We start from the raw sequence: 22177 nt of genomic DNA on the forward strand, positions 1-22177 counted from the left end.
ACATTTTTTTTAGGAAATGCATGTACCCCCCATAAATTTACAATTCTTAAGAAGCTTTCTTATTATACTCTGTTAAATTTCTGTATTTCCTTCTAAAATTAATATGTTGACAACTGGGCATTACCATTCCCCTTATCAAAGAGGTAGGGCCTTCCACAATCTGATACTGATGGGCACTGTCAGACAATGTAGGAACTCTCCGCCAGCCATATTGCCTTGTGCATAAAACATGTCCACTTAGGCTGAACAGAAAAATTGCAAAAGGTTCAACCTTCATTATAACTAAATGTTATTTAATAAAGATTAGGACCTCATCATTCCGCAGTATAGGTCTAATGCTTAAATATGGGCATATCCTGCATGAATAACTCACACGTCCATCTTCCCAGATCCTTAGCAATCACCAAAGTGTTTTAGCAAGTACCATGCCACTTTAGATTCTGCTGTCTCTAAATGGCCATGTCTTCGTGTCATTGCAGTGCTAATAAATTCAAGTCTTGGTTAAATGTCCTTGGAGACATTTTTTGACATGTTTCAAGGACATATAAAGGTTCACATACACATTGAACTATTTTTCTTCATAATTTTATCACAATTCTTCATGACACTGAAGCAGTATATTCTGCTATTTGTAACACATATTCTGCTATTTGTAACACATAACTATTTCACATTTCAGGATGTATCTTATATCGCACACAGTTGCTCACTAAACTATTTAACCAATATTGTTCTACTTCATCTCTCACCAAGATCATTCCAAACACATACATAATAATCATCTTTCAATTATTCTCTATGGATGATTGTTTATGCTGCATAATTCTGTTTGTTCCTTGTGCATCCTTTGTGTTTTGATATATTGGCATCTTGCCTGCGATATCGTTTAGTTTATGTTTGTTTTCTAAGAATAAATCTGTTCTTTGAGTAATTTCTCAATATTTTTCTCTTACTGTTCGTAAATAGAAGCATGTCAACAGATTTTATGGGTCACGTCATGGTACATAATCAGATGATCAGCGTGCTTATAGAAAGGTTTATGCATTTCGTAGAAAGCATAAACTTGGCCATATGGATAACCAAGATTAGAGAGTATTTATTGTGCATGTGTGCCTAATATTAGAACTGAGAAGGGGTAAGCCTTGGTATTCTCAGTATGATTCAAACATTCTCAATTTCTATATCAAAATGGTGGAGTGTTTGTGCACTCCAGAATTATTATGATGTGAAATTACAAAGTTTTAACAAAAAATCAGAAATAAAACAAAGCGTTTTTTTTCGGAATTTGATTATTAAAGACCTGTCCTTTGGCTAGGTCACTAATATCAGATCAGTAGGTTTCCAATACCCATCACCCCAACAATCAGCTGATTGAAGTAGCAGTGGTGAACTATTAAAGGATTATCTTATTTTGTCTTATCTTATTAAGCACTGCTTCTACTTCACAGGCCGGTAACATAACATTCATGAGTCTCATGTCCTTTTTGTAGCTCTCTGTTAAGTAAATGAGGCTAAGCTATAATATGAATAATACTAATTCGAACACTGCAGGTTCTTTAAACAGTTGACCGTGGGGGTTTCAGGGCTCGTTCACATCTGTGCCCCGGTCTCCGTTTTGCAGGTTTCCATTTCCTGCCCAAAATTGGACAGGAGACGGAAACCTGCACTCATTTTTCAAACCCATTCATTTGAATGGGTTTGGAAAGTGTCCGTCCAAGAGCGCCAGTGAGCGTTTTGTGGTCTCCACGGCGAAACCGTTTTTTTTTAACCAGACACAAAGTTGGACATGCAGGACTTTGTGTCTGGTTAAAAAAAAAAAAAAAAAAAAAAAAAAAAAAACGGTTTCGCTGAGGAGAACACAAAACGCTCACTGGTGCTCACCGCCGGACACGGTCTGCCAGGTTTCTATCTTCTGTCAGCAGAAGATGGAAACCTGAAAACGGAGATCGGGCGCTGGTGTTAATGCAGGGTCAGCTGTCAGACCTCAACCAATATGATATTGGTTATCCACCCTAAGTATAGGTCATTGACATCATAATACTGTAAAACCTCTTTAACAATGACACTTTTCTCAGAAACAGTGCTAAGCTTTAGCCACCTGATGGCTTCAATATTGGAAATTTCCTGTGTCCAACGCTTTGGGCTTTAGTGCTGCTCAGTCAGCTGCTGCCTGTAGAAACAATTTATATAGATCACTGCTAAAAGTGAAAAGTATTCTAAGGGTAAGTTCACACTGAGTTTTTTGGTCCAGAACCTGAGGTGGAGGCCGCCTCAGGTTCCGGACCAAAAAACGGGTAACCGCAACTGTAGCCGCGTTCCCCATTGCTGGATCCACTTCGGCATCACACACATATTGAATGACCTTTTCAAAAAACTATTGTGTGTGAAAGCTCTCTAAGGGAGAGCTGCTTGAGATACACAGAAATTATTTCAGTCCCACACCAAAATGCACCAAATTCTGCACGTTTTTTGTTGTGGCACCTTTTAGGGAAATACACTTCTGTACTTTCCTGTAAGTACTCTGTGATCTGTCTGCTATGTGTCTTCTTTGACAGATTTGCTCAAGATTTCTGTTTGTACCTTTGAAGAGAAACATAGTCTCTGATAGAAGAGGAATGAGATTTTCATACAAGCTCATTGTGCCAAACAATATTTGCAAGTACAGCAGAAAACTGCTGTAATTAATAAAAAAAAATATATGTATATTTAGTTTCAGTGCCTGGAGGGGCAGGATGAATAGTAAATATGGTCATATTTATATACAGTCTTGCAAATAGAGTAATGTAGTGGCACTACATTACTCACGCAGAGCAGAAGGGGAAGGCTGTATACCAGCCTAATGAGAACAGAAGATCTGAATCATTAATATCAGTGGGATCTTAGACCATATAAACCCTTTGCTATTGGCCAATGAAATACACTCTTATGCATGAATCGTCAATATTGGAAATGTAGAAAATATTCTCTCAGTTACCTTGAAAAATACAAGTAGATGCCAGTTATATGATTACAGTACAGTTTGTGGTTATATACATATTTATCTAGTAGTCATGTAATAGTAGTAATGTTTATAAGGGTTGGCCATAGGGTTGAGCGATCGGAATCGGAAAAGATCGGATTCCGTTCGGCAATCGAGTAAATTTAATGATCGTGATCGGAATTCGGACCCGATCTTTTCCAGCGGGATCGAGATCGGAGGTTATCTCAAGATCGGCTCAACCCCAAAAGTAACTTTTCCCATAGAAAAGCATTGACTAGGATTGAGGATCGGGATCGGAAAAGATCGGATTCCGATCGGCGATCGAGCAAATTTCACGATCGAGATAGGGATCAAGATCGGCTGGAAAATGATCGGAAATCGGATTTTAAAATTGATCTTGAAATCTCAAGATCAGCTCAATCCTAGTTCGCCACTTTCAGACCAATATTGAGAGAACAATGTTATTTTTTGTATACTAAAGAATTGTACAATTTTACAGTACGCTTTCTGTATCAATTTCATGTGGTTTTCTCTTTGTTTGCTTTCATTCATTCTGCTTACTGCGTGTACATAAAAGTCAATCCATGGGTATGTGATATAAAGTCCATGGTCATGTGATGAACACATAGGTGTGCAGCTCACTATAGTCATAGTATAGTGTGCACCAGTGTGTTCCTCACATTACTATGGACCATATATCACATGACCATGAATGACAGCAATCAGAGATCTAGAAAACTGTGAGGAATTGGTACGAAAAGTATATTGGGAAACTGTCCATCTTTTTATAATACTAAAGATTTGTCTCTAATTATTGGTCTAAAAATGGCCAACCCCTTTAAGCTATGGCTATCTTTAAAGGGGCTCTATCAGCAGATTTACAGCTATTTTCGTGAATAGCCTTTAAAAAAGGTTGTTACTTTAAAAAGGCTATTCAGGTGCTGCTATTAGTGTGTAAAAGACTCACCTGTGTTTGTTAATTACCTTGGTAATTAATATATAAATTAGCTGGATCGTGCACGGTAGACGTCATAGCTTCTGCATGCCCAACGCTGCCTCCAAGTCCCCACCTCCTCCTTCTTATTCATGGCATTTTCTATTGAAAGCTATTGAAAGCACGCGCGTGTGCATTAGCGCTCCCTCCGGCGCACTACTGCACATGCTCCAGCTCGCACGTTCTCTATGGGAAAATGGCGCTGGTGCGTGTGCGCTTTCAATAACTTTCAAAACAAAATGCTGTGAATAAGAAGGAGGAGGGGGGCTTGGAGGCAGCGATGGGCGTGTAGATGCTATGACATTAAGGGGTGCACGACGCCCACCATGCACGATCCAGCTAATTTACATATCAATTACCAAGGTAATTAACAAAAATGGTTGGGAGGTCTTTTTACACATTAATAGGATTCAGGAATATCTTTAGCTCATAACCCGTAAATCTGCTGACAGAGCCCCTTTAAAATGTCATCTAAGGCTCTGATAACAATGGCTTGTGTTTTTAAAGAGAAGTCACAATGATCTGATGCATTTGTTACATAAAAGAAGGTACCAGTTCTGCCCAGTGGACCTCACCGACATGTAATTAGGCATTTTGGGTCTTTTGAGGTGTCTGTCACCCTGAGACACACAATAGAAGGACTATTTTCCAATCAAAAACGATGAAATCTGAAAATGCGACTAGGAATAAAACTTCCAAGGCAGATGTAAACCAAGCCATAGTGAATGTCATATGTCTGTAAAAACAGAATGTACGGAATAATTTCATTTCCATAAATGTATAAACACGACTATCATGTTACATATGCCTGAATGTACAATGACCTGATTTATCAATGTGCTTTATCAATAAGCCTGGCCCTATTGTCCATAGCAACCAATCACAGAGCAGCCCTTATTCTTCACAGGCAGATGAAATAAAATTGAGGTTTTTTTGGTTGCTATAGGCAAGAAAGACAGTTTTTTATTTTGTCCAATGTTCTTCAATGAGCTAGAATGTCACATATCATTTATATGTGACATTCTAGCTCATTGAAAAACATTGGGCAAAATAATGTCACATATACATTATAGCAATTCTAGAAAAGTCCCGCAATGCCAAGTCAATATTTTTCTACTGTTATTCTTTTTTTTTAACCAATATTTTAAAGCCTTTATTTTTTTAAGAAAAACAGCACAAGTAATGTCAACAAGTAAAGATTTTATTTCTGTTCCTCTGAAATGAATTTGATGTCTTGGCGTCTTCCTATATCACCACTGGAAAGCCGTCACAGTATCATTAACATCTAGACATTTTGGAAGGAAAGATCTTAACAAGGGTAACAGAGAAAAACAATGATCATTATTACAATAGCACACTTATCATTACGCTCCATGCTGACATTCAATAACCCAGCCTGTAACAGCAAGACAGAAAAGGGTAGAAAACAACGCACACAGTTGAATAATAGCTGACATTTAGTAATATATTTTATGTAATTTGGAGACAACGAACAGTAGAATAATTACACCATTTAAGTAAGCCTGATCCCTTTAAAGGGCAGTTGTGTAGTGATATACAATTGTAGCTGAAAACTACTATTGTCCAGAAGAAAATTATTGGCTATTCCAGTGATATATTTTTCACAAGGGCTACTATATCTGGCGTTCCTATTCACTGTCTGAAAATGTATAAAACAAAAGAACAAGGGGAATCAAAAGCAGTTGTGAAACAAACATAGCCACCATAGGGGTTGGGTAGTTTATATTGTCATGCACCATTAATTTTAATGACATACTCAGTTCAACAGAGTTACTGTACATTGATGTTAGGCTGCTTATTATTTACTGGATTCTATTTGCATACAGTAATTGTTTGATGTTGATTTGCTGAATGTTCTTTTATTCTGAGAGATTATCTATTTTATGTTAAATGGTTTTTTTTATTACTTAAAAAAAAAATTCAGAGTGTAACAATCGTAACCAGAAATCAGATTACTTTATTTTAGCAAAATTCCCACTTTAGGTACAACAGGCAATAAGTGGATGCACAGTATAATATAAATCTATATGTGCTAAGCTAAGGTTAGCAGCTTACATAAAAAAATAAGTTTTTGATATGTCAAAAAAAAAAAAGAAGAAGAAGAAAAGATTCTCAACATATAGAGGTAAATATATAAACCTTAGCGTTTAATACTTGGGTTAAAATATTAAAGTCCTATAGGACATTCAAATTGCATAAAAAAAATAGAACAATCTTACCAGTTCAAAAGATGGATTAGGTATAACCAAAGTGAGAGTAATCACACCAAGTCATCAAAGGAGTCAGAGTCCAACATCAACGGGTAGTGGAGGGAGGACTAATCCTACATCCGTCCTACAACCCCAAAAAATTTGACTCCCGCCCTGACAAGGGCAATACCATAACTTGCCCTAAGTAGCTCTAGATACACCTACCTCCGACACATTTCGTAACCCTGTGACAGGTACGCATCAGGGGATAATAAAGGTTGAATCTTTCACCACTGTGAGAAGTAGAGCTCCCCTATGTTAGGTTGGCGCATAGGATGGCTGAAATAATTGAGTTCAACCTTTAATATCCCCTGATAAGTACCCACCACTGGGTTACAAAATGAATCAGGAGGAGGTGTATTTAGGTCTACTTAGGGCAAGTTATAGTACTACCCTTGTTATGGTGGGAGTCAATTTTTTAAAGGTGGTAGGGCAAATGTAGAAATGTCCTCCACTACCCGTTGATGTTGGACTCTGACTCCATTGATGACTTGGTGTGATTACTCTCACTTTGGTTATACATAATCCATCTTTTGAACTGGTAAGATTGTTCTATTTTTTATGCAATTTGAGTCTCTTATAGGAATTTCATATTTTAACCCAAATATTAAATGTTAAGTTTTATATATTTGTCTCTATATGCAGAGAATTTCCGCTTCCTTTTTTCCATATTAACAATCTGTGGAGAATTTGTACATTTTGTTAATTCTTTTCATTATACTTGTTATTGTGCGCTATCAAACTTAAAAAGGTTTCTGGGATTAGAAAGATGAGTCTGACTTTTTTCCAAAATAGTGACAATTTTGCCCATGGGATTCTAAATGCATTGCTTGAATGGCTGACGTGCCATGTTATATTTCCTCAGCCCTATTTAAACATGTACATTATTAAAACATTTTAATAGGTGGCCTACAATGGGCCATAATGGGGGGGGGGGTAAAATAAAGTTTTTAACTGGACCACTAATAGTAATATAAATAGCAACTTGAGTTGAGCCTTTTCAGTATAGCAGATAGCTTAGAATTCAGCTTGCTGGAACATTGACAAATATGCATAGTAAGGATTATTTAAGCTAAGACCAACTCAATGTACACTTTATGAACAGTTAATGTTACCAATAGGATTATACTGAAATGAGAGCGTGTATTGCATTTGGCAAGAACTTCAAACACAGAAATTGTGTTGAGACTGCCAGGCTGCTGTGTACTAAGTCTCTCATCTATATGCAGATTTTGTTTTAAAGACATACAGTGCTTTATAGGTAATACTTCCATTTTCAATAGTGTATACTAAGTATGAAATAAGGAAAGAAAATAGTTTTAATATCTTAAATTCAAAATGAGTTTTGAGTGCTAATATACAAAATGAATATAATGTTGAGTTTTGATGCACGTCATGACTGATATGACCAATGCATTATTGAATAATATTATTTCTTGCTAATGTTGCCAATCATTTCTTGGGAATTTACACTATTTCTACTAGATAAGGATATGACTCATTGTAAAAGACATTGGATTGACTAAGCTTTGTTCTAAATTGTTGTATCTGAATATTACAAATGTGTATGCTGCATAGAATTAATGTTAAAGTTGCCCTCAGCATAAAATAATCCCTAATATACATACATTTCCCTAAGTACATGTATTTTCTGAAAAAATGTATCAACATATAAGTTTCATACAGATGTGTTCACACTTAGCTAATCTCCAGTTTCTCTTGAAACCAATTTAACACACTATTACAACCTGTTAACAATATCCTTGAAAGGCTGCAAATGACATAGCTTCACTGGGTGATGAAATATGAACAGATATAGGATAGTTACTATATCATTTTGTGATAACTTATCATGAAACCATGTTGTTTTTGGTAAAGCCACTTATCTTGAGATACATATATCTGGACATGTACAGCTAATACGACACGTAAAGAAGGACATATATGTAGTGACAATTATTACATCTTTACTATAGGCATCAAATGGATGGTAGCTACATATAACCCACCTTAAGCTTTTTTTTAAGAAATATAATACATACTAATATGAACGGATGTTGACTATAGCAACCAATCATATTCCAGCTACTTGACTAGTATAAATTATTACAGTAAAGCTGCTATCTGGTTGGAAAGAACATGCCATTGTTTCTATTGTTACAGGATATATTTATCCACACTTAGAGGGGTTATTTTGTCAAGACCTCTCCACTATCAAGTAAAGCTGCTGGTGATCAATTGACTGCCTTTGAATAAGCATCTACAAGCGCATGTCAGTCACTAGGGCTGTCAGAAAGGAAGGTGTTTTGTTAGCGTCTTTTATGGAATATCGCCATCTCAGAAATGTCATTATGAGACAACACGTTTAAGAACAGTTTATATAAATGTATCCTATCCATTGGCTGGGTCATTTTACTCTTCATTATTACAAGTAAATATCCTCTTTTACCAAACCACTCAGCTGCACAGTGTCTAATTCCGGCAAGTCAATACTGTATGATAGTACGTGTGAGCTTTTGTGAATGAATATGTGTCGGAGGAATATTACAATTGATGTTGTCCATATTGAGGCAACTGCTCTATTACCCTCTTTCTACTTTATAACCAAGAAGAATTACAGGTGCAAAATCCTGAAAATTCATATTTCTTCATTTCTTATGTCACAGTTATGTTTTAAGGCCATTAGTAGCATCAAGATTAATTATGTTATTAAAAGGCAATTTATAGATCCCTAGTGCTTCATTTGGGATGTTTGTTTTATAAACTATAGATTTTTCAGGGTTGTGAATAGAAGGATCTAAACTAGAATTGATTGCAATATAACATGTATAGAAGCAATCTTTGTTACGATAACAAGGAAGGTAACCTTGTTAAATTGGCTTGCTGAGCAATAAATTGTACATTTGTAAAGGTTATTTTTATTTTTCAAAAGCATATCTATATATCTATATTTGTCTATAAAGAAATAACAAAAATAGACAGCACCAGAAAACTAAGCAAATAGTCCTCAGAGTTACATGGCAGTATACCAATATAATAATTGGGTACAAGAAGATAAAGAACACTGGCCTGCCAGCATCCTGTCCTTCCATGGAACCAGAATACACCATATATCGACCCATGTAGGAGCACACTTAAAAAAGGATCCTGCACGGGAGTACTACGGCTTCAATAAAATATTCCATCAAAGCTTAAGTTGATGGCAGATGAATTTTCTATATATTTGCCTTTAGATAGATACAGTGTGTATATATATACAAATGGCACAGACACACACAATGTACAAAAAGTAGTTACCGTAAATGCCAAACTCTTCACATTGAAAAAGCCATCTGACCTGCCATCTAATCTTATAGAGCTGAAGTAGCTGAGCAGATTCATTCGGTTTTTAGGGACAAAATTTAATTTAACTTATACTAATACAAAGGACATCAATAAATTATTATATTATTATATTTACTATACTTAACTTTTTCCTACAGAACTATATATTCATCTGTTTTGTTCCCTCTGTTCTATCACATGATGCTGGAAAATTGAACAGTATTGTCATGATGACCGCATGCATTTGGAGAATATATATGTCCCAACCACCATGCTGGGGGTTATAGAAACGAGCTGTACAATACTGTTTCTGTAACTTGCATAAAAAGTGGATGAGGGGGTTGCAGAAAAATTATAGCACAGTCAACTATGTTATTCCTATAGCTCAGAAGGTGGGGAACAGTATAGCTCACTATATATTTTTTTTTGCTTTTTGTACTATTCCTAATTATGATAGTTTGATGGAAATCTATTGAATCTATTGTATCAGTGTTGATTGTAATAGTAACATACATTCTAGCTCCCCTCAGCTATGTTCATTAAAAGGTTATATGATGATTTATAAGGCTCTCATCCCCCATTTCATTTATAAACTATAGACCCCTTATGAACACTGCATCAATATACGTAATTTATTTTTATATGCAATTAAATGGCTAACCATGAACAGGATGGCCATCTAGAGAGGGAGAGACTCTCATTTAGCAGTGTTATAGAAATTAATATTTGATTTTAATTTTTTTATTAATTGAATTATCAATTGAATTGGATTTAGATTTCTGTATTAAATTATTGACATGATTTACCCCTGTCTTCTGATTACACACATTATATAGGCTTACTAACTCATACTGCTGGCTACTAACATTGGCCAGCACCATATATGTGCATATCATTTAAATAGAAAATGTGATTGCTCATATCAAGGCCTCGGGACTACAATAAATGATTTATCAAGGAGTTGAACTGTGAGACAGCATCTCCATTGACCTATGTGTCAGTGTTTGCTTTCTTCCTGGACGTCCAATGACTCACTCTCACTAGGCCAGATGGAGAGAAATTTACTAACCATAATTTGAATAATGTACCTCAACGTGGCCGCCTATGTGTGAAGTGAATGTAACAAGCAGTCTGCACTCCACTTACATAGAATTACATAGAACCGCTAGTTTCTTTTCCTCTTTCGGCTTCAGTACGCCATTTTTGTTTTTTCCGCCTAGCCCTGATCAGTCTTCAAATACTACCAATCAGCTGCAGGCTACAAGGGAGTAAAAAGATGGTTTGCAGTTGGCATTACTGTAATTTGAATAAGCCATACAAAGTAATGAAGGTCCCAAATTCTGCAACAGCTCCCTAATTTGGCTGATAATGCAGGTCTAAGTGAGACACATCCCTTTATCCCTTTATGATGACAACATGCACTAATCTATGTTGCTTTATAAAAGTAAATCCCTTCTCTCTCTCTCTCTCTCTCTCTCTCTCTCTCTCTCTCTCTCTCTCTCTCTATATATATATATATATATATACATATATATATAAATTTGCAATAGCATCTACTCAAAAAATTATTAAAAAATTTGCATAATGTAAATGCCTATAATTTTCTCTTTCAATTTAATTGATTTTTAATATAGTAAGACTTCCATTCAGTATATCTGTTTTAATTAGGTTACATCATTAAGGAGTAAATTACCAATTTTTTAAAGTTAAATGTACTGTAAATGTGACATTTATTCTATTAGCTCACACACATTTAAAGAATAAGGAAGATGTATAACACCTTAGATGTTTTGAGAAAATGTTACTATGGATGAGGTGCCTAAGAAGATTACTGTGCGCCTGGAGATGCAATTAATTAGCAACGTGTGAGAAACAGTTTTTGGTATTTTATTTATTCCTTATGTTTAAAGAGAACCATTTAGTATAAAATTTGTTAAGTCATCCTGCTGTTGGAAAGACACATGTGCAACGAAATATTGGCTATTGGGGGAAATAAAAATAACAATAACGATGCTTCAAACTCAATGCGAAAACAACTCATGTTGACCTCCTTACACTTTATGGTGTAACATCCACAAACAGGTAAAGAAATGGATTCTAACTTGTAAGGTTTAGCAATAACAAGATACTAAGTTTAAGACCAAGGGCAGAAGGCCAAAGAACAGTAGGACTCAACACTTGGAAAAATATGTCATGCCTAATGTGAATGGGCGCTTACACTGACCCACACGGTGACCTCTTAATCACAGCATATTTTGATATATAAAGTTCTTACAATAAATGTTATGATGTTATATTACCTTTCTTAGGTGAAGTTCACATCTGCGTCGGGGTCTCCGTAGGAGGGCTACTGCATAAAGGACTTTTTTCTCTGCCCAATTTCGTATAAAAATGGCGGAAACCGAGTGGACACTCACTGCTGAGCAGATAGGCTCTCCCCCAGCGCACCCAAATAACTGAGAGCCCTATGCAAGTGTGACCCTAGCTTTACAAATAAAATACAGTATTTTTAAGAGTAGTTTTCCAAAACTCTAATGAATCTCAAAAAACCTTTTTAAACCTACTATCATTTTAACCAATATTATGAAAAAGTTTTATACAGTAACTTTGTGTAAGTGAATATTAAGAAACTTTAAAGTGAAAGGGAGACCTTAAAGGGGTATTCCCACCTCACATACTCATCAGTCTTTACTGCTGTAAAATCTTTTTTCTTCCTGGTTTCTTGCATCATTTGGTGGGCGGGGTTAGACATGCAACCTGCCGTTTAGCTCCGCCCACCTATATTGGACTATGAAGTACAGGCAGCAGCAACTCCATTCTGTGTTACATACAGGGACTGCCTGTCTCTGCCATAATGAATACAACTGAATTAGCTAGCCTGATAACTGGGAGAACAGAAGAAATGAAAGCAGCTCCTCTCCTCTGAGTGCAGGAAGCTAGGTCACGTGCTGTAGACACAGGAATAGCTAGATACACAGGCTCGCTCCCTGCACTAAGCCCCTCCTCCTCCCCCCTGAGAGCAGCAGATACATCACTTGACTCATGAGCAGCCAAGTCAGGGCTGTGGCCACAAAGAATTGAATAAAGTAAGATAGTGGACAAACAAAGCAGTTTTGCTGAAGCAGTGTATTTAGGAAAAGTCTTACATCCACATTAACAAGCAGTATAGATAGAATCCTTGTGATGGGACAACCCCTTTAACATTATGACTAGCCTGTCATATATGTACACTGATGGAAAAGAAAGTAATGGGAGAGATTTACTAAGCTACATAGAATTGTCACTTTCTACCAAAAAAATGCCATACAGTATATTCCTTGCAGAACATTTGTTGTGTGCTTTAGACACATATTTTGCCTCAATAGACAGCTTTATAAAATGACCTAAAAGACAAAAATGTGCAAAATTTTGTCAAATTTAGTTTCAAAATATTAGTTTAAAGTCTAGTTGTAGGTTGTCTAAATATAAGACAGTAACAACCTCTGTCCCTTAATATTTCCAGAGAAGAATATCTGCATAATATGGCACATGATGAAACATAGCAAGAAGAACCCAACAGAAAAAAAGTCTCTACATGGCTCGGTATAAAATCCGAGGTACAGTCTAACCCTACACAGTTCTGTGGGTCCAGTATCATGGTTTATTATTATTCACAGCGTATACTGAGCTATAACACAAATGCATTTACGCGCCTCAAGTAACAAAAAGTTAACAGCTTAGACAAAAAATCTTGCAGATAATATATTAAATAAGAGTCATGTTATGAATAAAATATTTTTTTAAATATTTGAGCTATTAAGGTTGAACGGAGTTGTAGATTTAAATTTTTATAAATTTTATTCATATATTCGAATACAACAGAAATGCAATCAAGGAGCAACAAAACAGCCTTACCAATGGCAAAATCTATTCTGGGAAACAGAGAAAGTTTTTTTTTTTTCTGTTCTAAACTTTTCTTCTAATTTTGTTTTCTTTGAGCAAATTTCATACACAGGCCCTCATTTATAAAAAATGGTGAATGTATTGCCCCATGTCGTAACACATTTATGAGTGAATTTGACTCCTCTGTAAATCTGTCATAACAAATATCATTGGCATTAACTTTCATAATGATTAAAATAATGTTTTCTACACCAGTGTCTGTTTACAGTAGATGTGAGTATTTTAGCATTTGCAACTTATTAGTGACATTTTAAAAAGTCGCACTTCATAAATATGTCTAAATTGTGAACAAGTATAAAGCTATGGCCACTTTTCTCTTCACCGGTGCATGACCAGCATGAAGCAGATGGCTCCACATTCTGGCACAAATGGCTAATAATTGAGTCCCAAAGAAGATAAGATCTCCTGATAAGTACTCTGGAGTAAAATGTGCTAAACAAGGACCAAATACATTACAAATGTAGACCATTTTCTTACGATCTAAGCAGGATTTGTTGACCATTGTATAACATGGCACTTTCAGATACACTAAAGAAAGAATCTATGTGTCATGCACCAATCTCTAAGACCCTGTAATACACATAACACATTGTACTAGTTTTGCATTGTGTGTTATTTTAGAGAACACTTCCATTTAACGTGACAGTGTCAAATTATAACATATTTCATCCCCACCTGTCACAAGAACAGGCCTCTTGTATCTCCATCTGAATGTAGCATAGGAATGCTGCCCCTCCATATAACTTTATGGTACTGCCAAGGATAGCTAATCTCTGTACTTGGCTTAGGTCTGAGGACAATGGTAGGACACCTGAATGTGACATTCAACACAAGAGCTCCCACTTCTCATAATTGCAGTTGAACCCCCAATACCAGAAACTTGTTACATATCCTGTAGTCAGCTGATAAGCTATAAACTTGACACAATCCTTTTCAACCCTCAGTAAATTATTAATTGACAGGTAATTATCAATTGATTAAATATCAGTTACTGTAATTCTAATACTTCATCATTTTCCTTGATCCTTGCGAGTAAAAATTGCGAGCTACCATGTGATATTGTGTTCAGCTATAGTTAAACCTCAGCTTTTACGTTTTACATAGAGGCATGATGGTGTTGGAATAGGAGTCTGCTCTTGTTCATCTTTATCACAGTAGTAAATGTACCTGTATATAAACCCCCAAGGATTTTTTAACATTGTACTTCATATATCCAGTCGGTTATACATTTTCTTCCCACTAGATGTATATAATTTTATATAGCATCAACTGTATGTAAAAAGGACACCTTTCCACATATGTTTGACCTACAGTATATAAAATAACTGGAATTTTATAGTTCTGGTGTAAATATATGTACAGTATATGTCAAATGTGCACCGAAAACACAATGGGGCAGATTTACTAAGCACTTATACCACTTTCGTAGTATAGAAAGTCACAAACCTTGGGTTTGCAACTGTTTAAATGCCACTTGCAACCCCACTTTCTAAAAATAGGGTGCAGTGATGGCGTGATGACCGTGGAGCTATTGGTCACTGCCATATTTATTATCATTTACACCAGTTTTCTGGTATAAACAATACCAGAAATCTTTACCATTTAGGCCTGATTCACATCTGAGTTCGGTATTCCATTTAGGGAGTCCGCTTGGGAATGGAATACCGAACGTATTGACAAGTGGTGAGCAATGAAAGCACACAGACCACATACACTATAATGGGGTCTGTGTGTTTTCCATGTGGTGTCCGCATGAATCATGCAGAGAGGAAAGTAGTTTATGAAGTACTTTTCTCTCCACATGTTCCGTGCAGACACCGTGTGGAAAAAACACACGAACCGCATTACAGTCTATAGGTTCTGTGTGCTTTCATTAGCTCACCGCTTGTGAATGCACTCTATATTCCATTCGGTTGGTCCCCAAGAGGACTCCCCAAATGGAATACCGAATGCGGATGTGACCCAGGCCCTACTCAAGTGGCACAGAGATTATCAAGATCAGCATTTAAAATACCAGCGTAAGTCATCTCGACATGAACATAACCACATAAAGGCATAAAAAGGACCTAGTAATGCTGAACAAATAAAGTGGAAAGTGAGTTATATAAAATTACAAGTGACAACTAAATATTTGCATATAATTTTCACACTTCTACACTCTTATTAGAGTTTTATTTTTTTAACCTATTTATTTAAACCTGCATTGGCTAATCCTTACACTTCAAGCTCAGGTCATGTTCAGGGTTGGTGAAAGAAAAAGAGAAAGAAAACCTTTCAGATTGTAAAGAAATAAACATCCTTTCTCACTAAAAGCTTTCTAAGTACTTCTTGTGTGCTTGCTTGGAACACTGAAAGGGAGACTTGTTTGAGCCCTTGTAAATGTTTCTGTAGTCTAGAATATTAAGTGTACCACCATACAAATTGCATAATCTATGGCAACCAAAAACTATTTAGTTTTGCTTGTTAAGCCGTAGTAGTCAGTAGATCGGCTATGACTCAAACTGTCACCTATAATGTATACAATAGATGAAAAAATAAACAAGAAAAAAGAGTTTGATACTCAGCCCAAATGGAAGTTGAATCTCAATTGAATTCCTTCACACCAATGTGTATTCGATATGGCTATGCCCGGAAAAATGGACTCCCTCGACTTGGAGCAATAAGCACGAATGTCAACGGTAAAAATGATCCAGCAAGAGCCGTGGTGGTTAGTTGAAAATATGGAGAAACTTCCTTCTTTATTGATTTACATCTTCATAATAAAAAGCGCAATTGGCACAAACATTGCAAGTAGATAGCGTCAGACTGACGCTATCTACTTGCAATGTTTGTGCCAATTGCGCTTTTTATTATGAAGATGTAAATCAATAAAGAAGGAAGTTTCTCCATATTTTCAACTAACCACCACGGCTCTTGCTGGATCATTTTTACCGTTGACATTCGTACCTATAATGTATACCTTAATGTATAATATGCTACACATTTGCATGGATTTACAATCACTGTTTATTTCTTTACGTTCACAGTTTGTAAAAAGCATGCATGATCTTTATCGACACAATAAACAATTTATGAAATTTAGGATATCTTCCATATAAACTAATAAAATAAACCCTGTACCACTAAATGACAAACTAAGAAAGAACATTAGAAGGATGTTTTACTTTCCTAGAACCTTCCAAACAATTGAAAGATAGGGGGACACTGGGACAAATTTAGAAATCCTTTCTAATACTTAGACACTGTATACTTGGACAGACTCAGTACTCATGATATAGGATAAATTTAGTGTATATTGCTAGAGATGTTTGGTTACTGCCTTTGAGGGATCCTAGAATTTAGTTAGGTGAACACCCAGTGGAGAATGCACTTAAGACTCGCCATACATTAGGCTAATCCTTCGGCATCGAAAAGATCATCAAGACCAAGTCTCAGCACGCCAGTCTTGATGAATTCCCCCCTTCCCACTATACCATTCCCTTTCTTTTAAGTTACACTCCCTTGTTTCGTGAGTAGTACAAAATAGTTTCCATCTGAAAAGGCTGAAAAATTTGGAGAGAAAAGCGCTGCTCTCCACATTTTTTAAACGGGTTCGGAGACGGAAACCCCAAACAGAATTCAAGCACTGGTGTGAACCCAGCCTTATGTAGGTTATACTACTGCTTATTTTACAGTTGTATTATTCCCTTATGGACAAAAGTACCATTGCTAAACACCATATGCATTCAAGTTTTGTGGGAAACCTCAAAAACAGACCTTTCTTCATGTAAAAAAAAACATTAGAATGTATGACAAAATGAAGTTGGGGAGGACTTCTACTTTACATATCTCAGTTGTATAGGCCTTAAACATATTGACATTTTATATGTTTATATACAGTAATGTACAGTTTTCAATAAATCCTTTATATATACATACAGCTTTTCACATAGAATTCTTAATCTAATTTCGCCAAACAAAAAAATCTATGTAATTAATGTTATATATTCAATTAAAATTTATTAAAAAACATAGTTGATCAAAACTATCAGCCAAAGACTTTATAAAGTCATTTGGAAATGCTTACTTTTTATTTATTCCCTTTTCAGACATCTTTTAATGTACTTTGCCAGTGGCAATGCAGGCAAATCCTGATGAAACGATGGCCAGTAGGCATTCTAAAAAGGTAGCTGAAAGCTCTGTGGTGATTAATTATTGACAGGACATCTTTCTATTTTTAATGTACAAAACAATATTTATTTTTTACTCTCTAAACTCTATAATTTGTCACATTCACCCTGTAAGTATCTATTTGGCAGATTTAATATAAAACATCTCATGTAACAGCCCATTATAGTACATGATATAGCCAATGATCCCCATCCACTATTATTTCTGTATCTGTTGCACCAGAAAATTGTCTATAAGCATACTTCAACTCAACGTACGGTAGGCACACAATGGTATGTCTCATTTGAAGTCTTTTGTCAATTGTTCTAATTATGTTACTATGTAAACACTACATACATGAAACTGTCCTTCATTTCACTATGTCAGTACCATACGTATCTTATGGTTTCTGTGGCCATGCGAGTTATATTAGATGAAAAAGATCATGCCCCCATTTTCAACTTTTGCGATACTGAAATTGTAATAAAGTATATCTATTAGAACACTTGTGCGCAGCAATGATGTCTTGCAACTTATTATAAAATTAATTATTAAAGAGGACATTGCACCTGGGACACATACGGTTTTATATACTGCTAGAAAGCCGACAGTGCACTGAATTCAGCGCACTATTGGCTTTCACATTCTGTGCCCCCGGTGAAGAGCTATCGGTGCTGGTACCATAGCTCTTCACTGTCAGAAGGGCGTTTCTGACAGTCAGTCAGGAGCGCCCTTGCTCAGATCAGCGTCTATAGCGCTGTACTGTGAGAGTGGTGAGGAACACCTCCCTCTCCTCCTGATAGTACTCGTCCATAGACAAGTACTGGGGGGGGGGCGTTCCTCATTGTTCAGCATCATCACTAGGCGGTAAGCAGCGCCCTCTCTCACAGTACAGCGCTATAGACATTGCTGTGAGGAAGGGTGCTCCTGACTGACTGTCCGAAAAGCCCTTTTGACAGTGAAGAGCTATGGTACTGGCACAAATAGCTCTTCCCTGGGGTCACAGAACAGAAAAGCCGATACTGTCGGCTTTCTAGCGGTGTATTACACCACATGTGCCCCAGGAGGTGAAAGGTCCTCTTCTGCTTATAGCTTCTTACCCTACACATTTGTTGACTTAGGTTATTATAGCTACTATTTTTCAGTATATAATATACTACAACACTAAAGTACAGGAATTTTAATAGAATATTTGCATACTGTCTGATATATTAGAAGGTGGAAATCTTGTTACATTTTTTCATTGTTACATTATGTCTTGCTCTGCGAAGTCTTGATCTGAATTAGATGGCACAGAAAATCTTTACATCGTGATGTGTTTTCCAGAAGCCTCCATATTCACAATCTATCTCACACCTTCTTTCAACATAAACAAGTCTTTTTACATGAAGAGTTAAGCACAGCAAACAAACTTCCGATAATCCTATCCTTTATATTATTTAGCTCACATGCAGGAGATTGGTTATTGGTTTCATGGTTAAATGTCATGTAAAGGGAATGGCACACACTATGAATTTTAATGGAGAGACATATGCGGAAGCTTGTTTCTGATGAGAGCGCACATGTTGGACTATGGGAGCATTTCTCAACCTAATATCTACCAGTAATGTGATTTCTGGCATATGCCTTTTTCTGGATCAGCAACTGTGTATTCTGCAGCCTCTATTACACTCTCTAATGTAGTTTCCATGAATCAATTGCAAAGTCACTCTTCCAAAGCCATTAGAAATATCAATGTTAATGTATTCATTATAGATATTTGAAAATGCCTTTTGAGATGTACTTTCAAATAAACATGCCTCTATGGAATATCCTGGTGATAGTGAAAAAGAGACGTCTTAACTACTTAGACTCATCTTGTAATTAGGCTTTCATAATAAAGACTTTAGCTTGCCCTCAGAGGTTGCAAGAAGCTTCATGTGTTCTTGTTAACCATGTTCAACTATGACAGATTTGTAAGACAGTCAACACCATCTATTGTTTATTGCAATACCTTATACTTTCTTGTAGCATGTCTCAGAATTCCCATGAAAGTCATGAAATTGCAACATTTTAGATAAGATCTTATGAATAATTATAAATCAGCGTAGGGCACACTTATATCTGCATATTGGTTGTATACTGCTATTGTCTGCATAGGATAAGAGTACCAGGCTGTATACTAAATCCTCCTGAATACTCCTGTGCAGATGTACCCTATATTATCTTAGAAATATGATTGGCATTAGCCATTGATGAGCCAGTCAGTGTATCTATAGTCCATCATCTAACTCACTATATATATATTAAGAAACACTTGATATTACGTTAGCAATACCCTTTTCTTAACATTAGTTTTTCAACTAATATAATCCTAAGAAATACACATCTTCTTGGAATTGTAAGTGCTACATAAAAGTTCTATAAAATGTCAGATAGCTTTCAAACCTTTGGGAAAAATGAATTGTGCTTTTGCGTGAAGTGATGCATTCAGACTGATATGAGTTGCTGCAGCCCTGTGGAATGATCAGTCATGTATAGAAGAGGCAAAGCTGTGTCTAAGCCTCCCAACGGGGAGGTTAAAGAGCCAATTATTTATAATGAAACTGCTCGCAAATAACTGCAGCAATTAATGCAGAAAGCTGCTGCAATCCCAGCGAGAACTCCAACAACTGCATAGGGGGTGAACAACCTCCAACCATGGCTTCCACATGGATAATCATCAGCAGGTACATTTGCACATAATGTCTACTCTCTTTCTGGTATCACAAGACATCCACCAAGTTTTTGGCCAGCTTTCAGGGCTTTCGGTGGCCTATTTCCAACAGCAGCCAATTTTGTCACCTGTTTTCTAGCATAATGTTGTTCTTGGTCTAGATCACAATAAAATCATTACTAATATGTACAGTCTTATTGGTTGCCAGTATATTTTCTAATTTCATATATTTATACAACTGTAAACCTCAAGCTAGATCATGGTCACAATATTCAATATATGCAGATTCCATAGTCTCCATGTTTTGTATCTTTTTATGTAAAATATCTTCTACTGCATGATTGGATACTATATATCACTCTTTAGATCCGGAAGTGTCTTCTCCTTCTTATCCATAAACAGAATGCAATTAACAACGTGTAACATGAAATTGAAGCATTCTTGTAGCCAAGTGATTTCTATTGGGATTTCCACTATATAGCCAAAGATCAATCCTCATCTTTCCTATGTGCTTACACCAAGTGAATGGCTATAATACATTGTGTCTCTCCTCAGTAATGAAAAGCATTGAATGTATTCCTTTAAAAGTGCAGTTGATTAGTCTCATAGGGTCAGATAGCTGGAGCTGATTAATATTCCTCCTGTAGCTTTAAGGCTTTCATTGCCTTCTACACCAGTATACAACTGTAGCTAACTTAACCAACACTATCTTAATATATTGCAAAGTCTCACGTCATTTTAGATATAGATTGTAAATTTCACATTTTATTTTGCTGAATTTTGAATCGTTTTCATCAAGCATCAAATATTTGGATCCACATCCACATAGTAAAAGGCCCTGAGGCCTTAGTTTCTGCCTATATCATTGTTGCCTAGAGCCAATCTTCTACCACCTTTGAAAGCTGGATCATAATATATTTTATCATTATTTTGTTCTAATGTGTCAGCAAATACTCGAAGTATCTATAAAAGTATTGGGCAGCTGTGTTTAGAGGAAGGGGGCAACCAATTCTCCGACCATATAGAAAGTGATCTGAAGGGAACTCAAAGTATACATGGCGAAAAAGAATGAACTTACGTATTGATAGAAATAATAGAGCATTTAAGATGGAACATACTGGTGGGCTGTATATGCCAAACTGACTGAATGGCCTTCACCTGGTAGTATACAAAGGAAGAATTGAAAGGATTTATATCCCGTCCTGATACAGACATGTATTCCACATATTTTCTCATAGAATCTAATATATAGTATAGATATAACAAGGACATAGAAAGGAAATGGAGAATGCCCTAGATGCTGCTTCAATGGCATTGCCAGCTTGCTGCCACTAGGTTGTTCAGCACAGCATTTTTATGCTAGAAGCTGTGCAATTATTATATTGTAACACTAATCTATCTATCTATCTATCTATCTATCTATCTATCTATCTATCTATCTATCTATCTATCTATCTATCTGAATGGGTTTATGGATTAACACGTCAGCAGTAAAGAATCTTGCATTAGGCCCCACATTTCACTCAATCCAGCAGCAGGTAACATAAATAACTGTAAAGTGATATGTCACAGATCAGTTTGGCAGTCAGGATGTTAAAGGTAGAAACATGGAGCATTCATTTCAAATGGACTGAAAAGATGTGAGGGTTTGCAGTGTGAAATTGCTGGACCTGGAACTCATTAATTACTTTATCTCTCTATGGATGTGAGCCATACTAGTTCTGATAGCTTTGCTTTCCATGCAGACATTAGTATAGGAGCCATGCATGATTTTAGTACAGCACAAATCTCTGTAATAGGAAACTCATTTCACATGTCCACAT

General features: G+C 36.2%; 1 protein-coding gene across 8 annotated transcripts in view; it reads right to left on the reverse strand.

The window, feature by feature from the left end:
- ADGRB3 (adhesion G protein-coupled receptor B3) overlaps positions 1-22177 on the reverse strand; it is a 690055-nt gene that overhangs the window by 663366 nt on the left and 4512 nt on the right. The window lies entirely within an intron of this gene.

Source organism: Leptodactylus fuscus, chromosome 3, assembly GCF_031893055.1.
Source record: "Leptodactylus fuscus isolate aLepFus1 chromosome 3, aLepFus1.hap2, whole genome shotgun sequence".
NCBI classification, from domain to species: Eukaryota; Metazoa; Chordata; class Amphibia; order Anura; family Leptodactylidae; genus Leptodactylus; species Leptodactylus fuscus.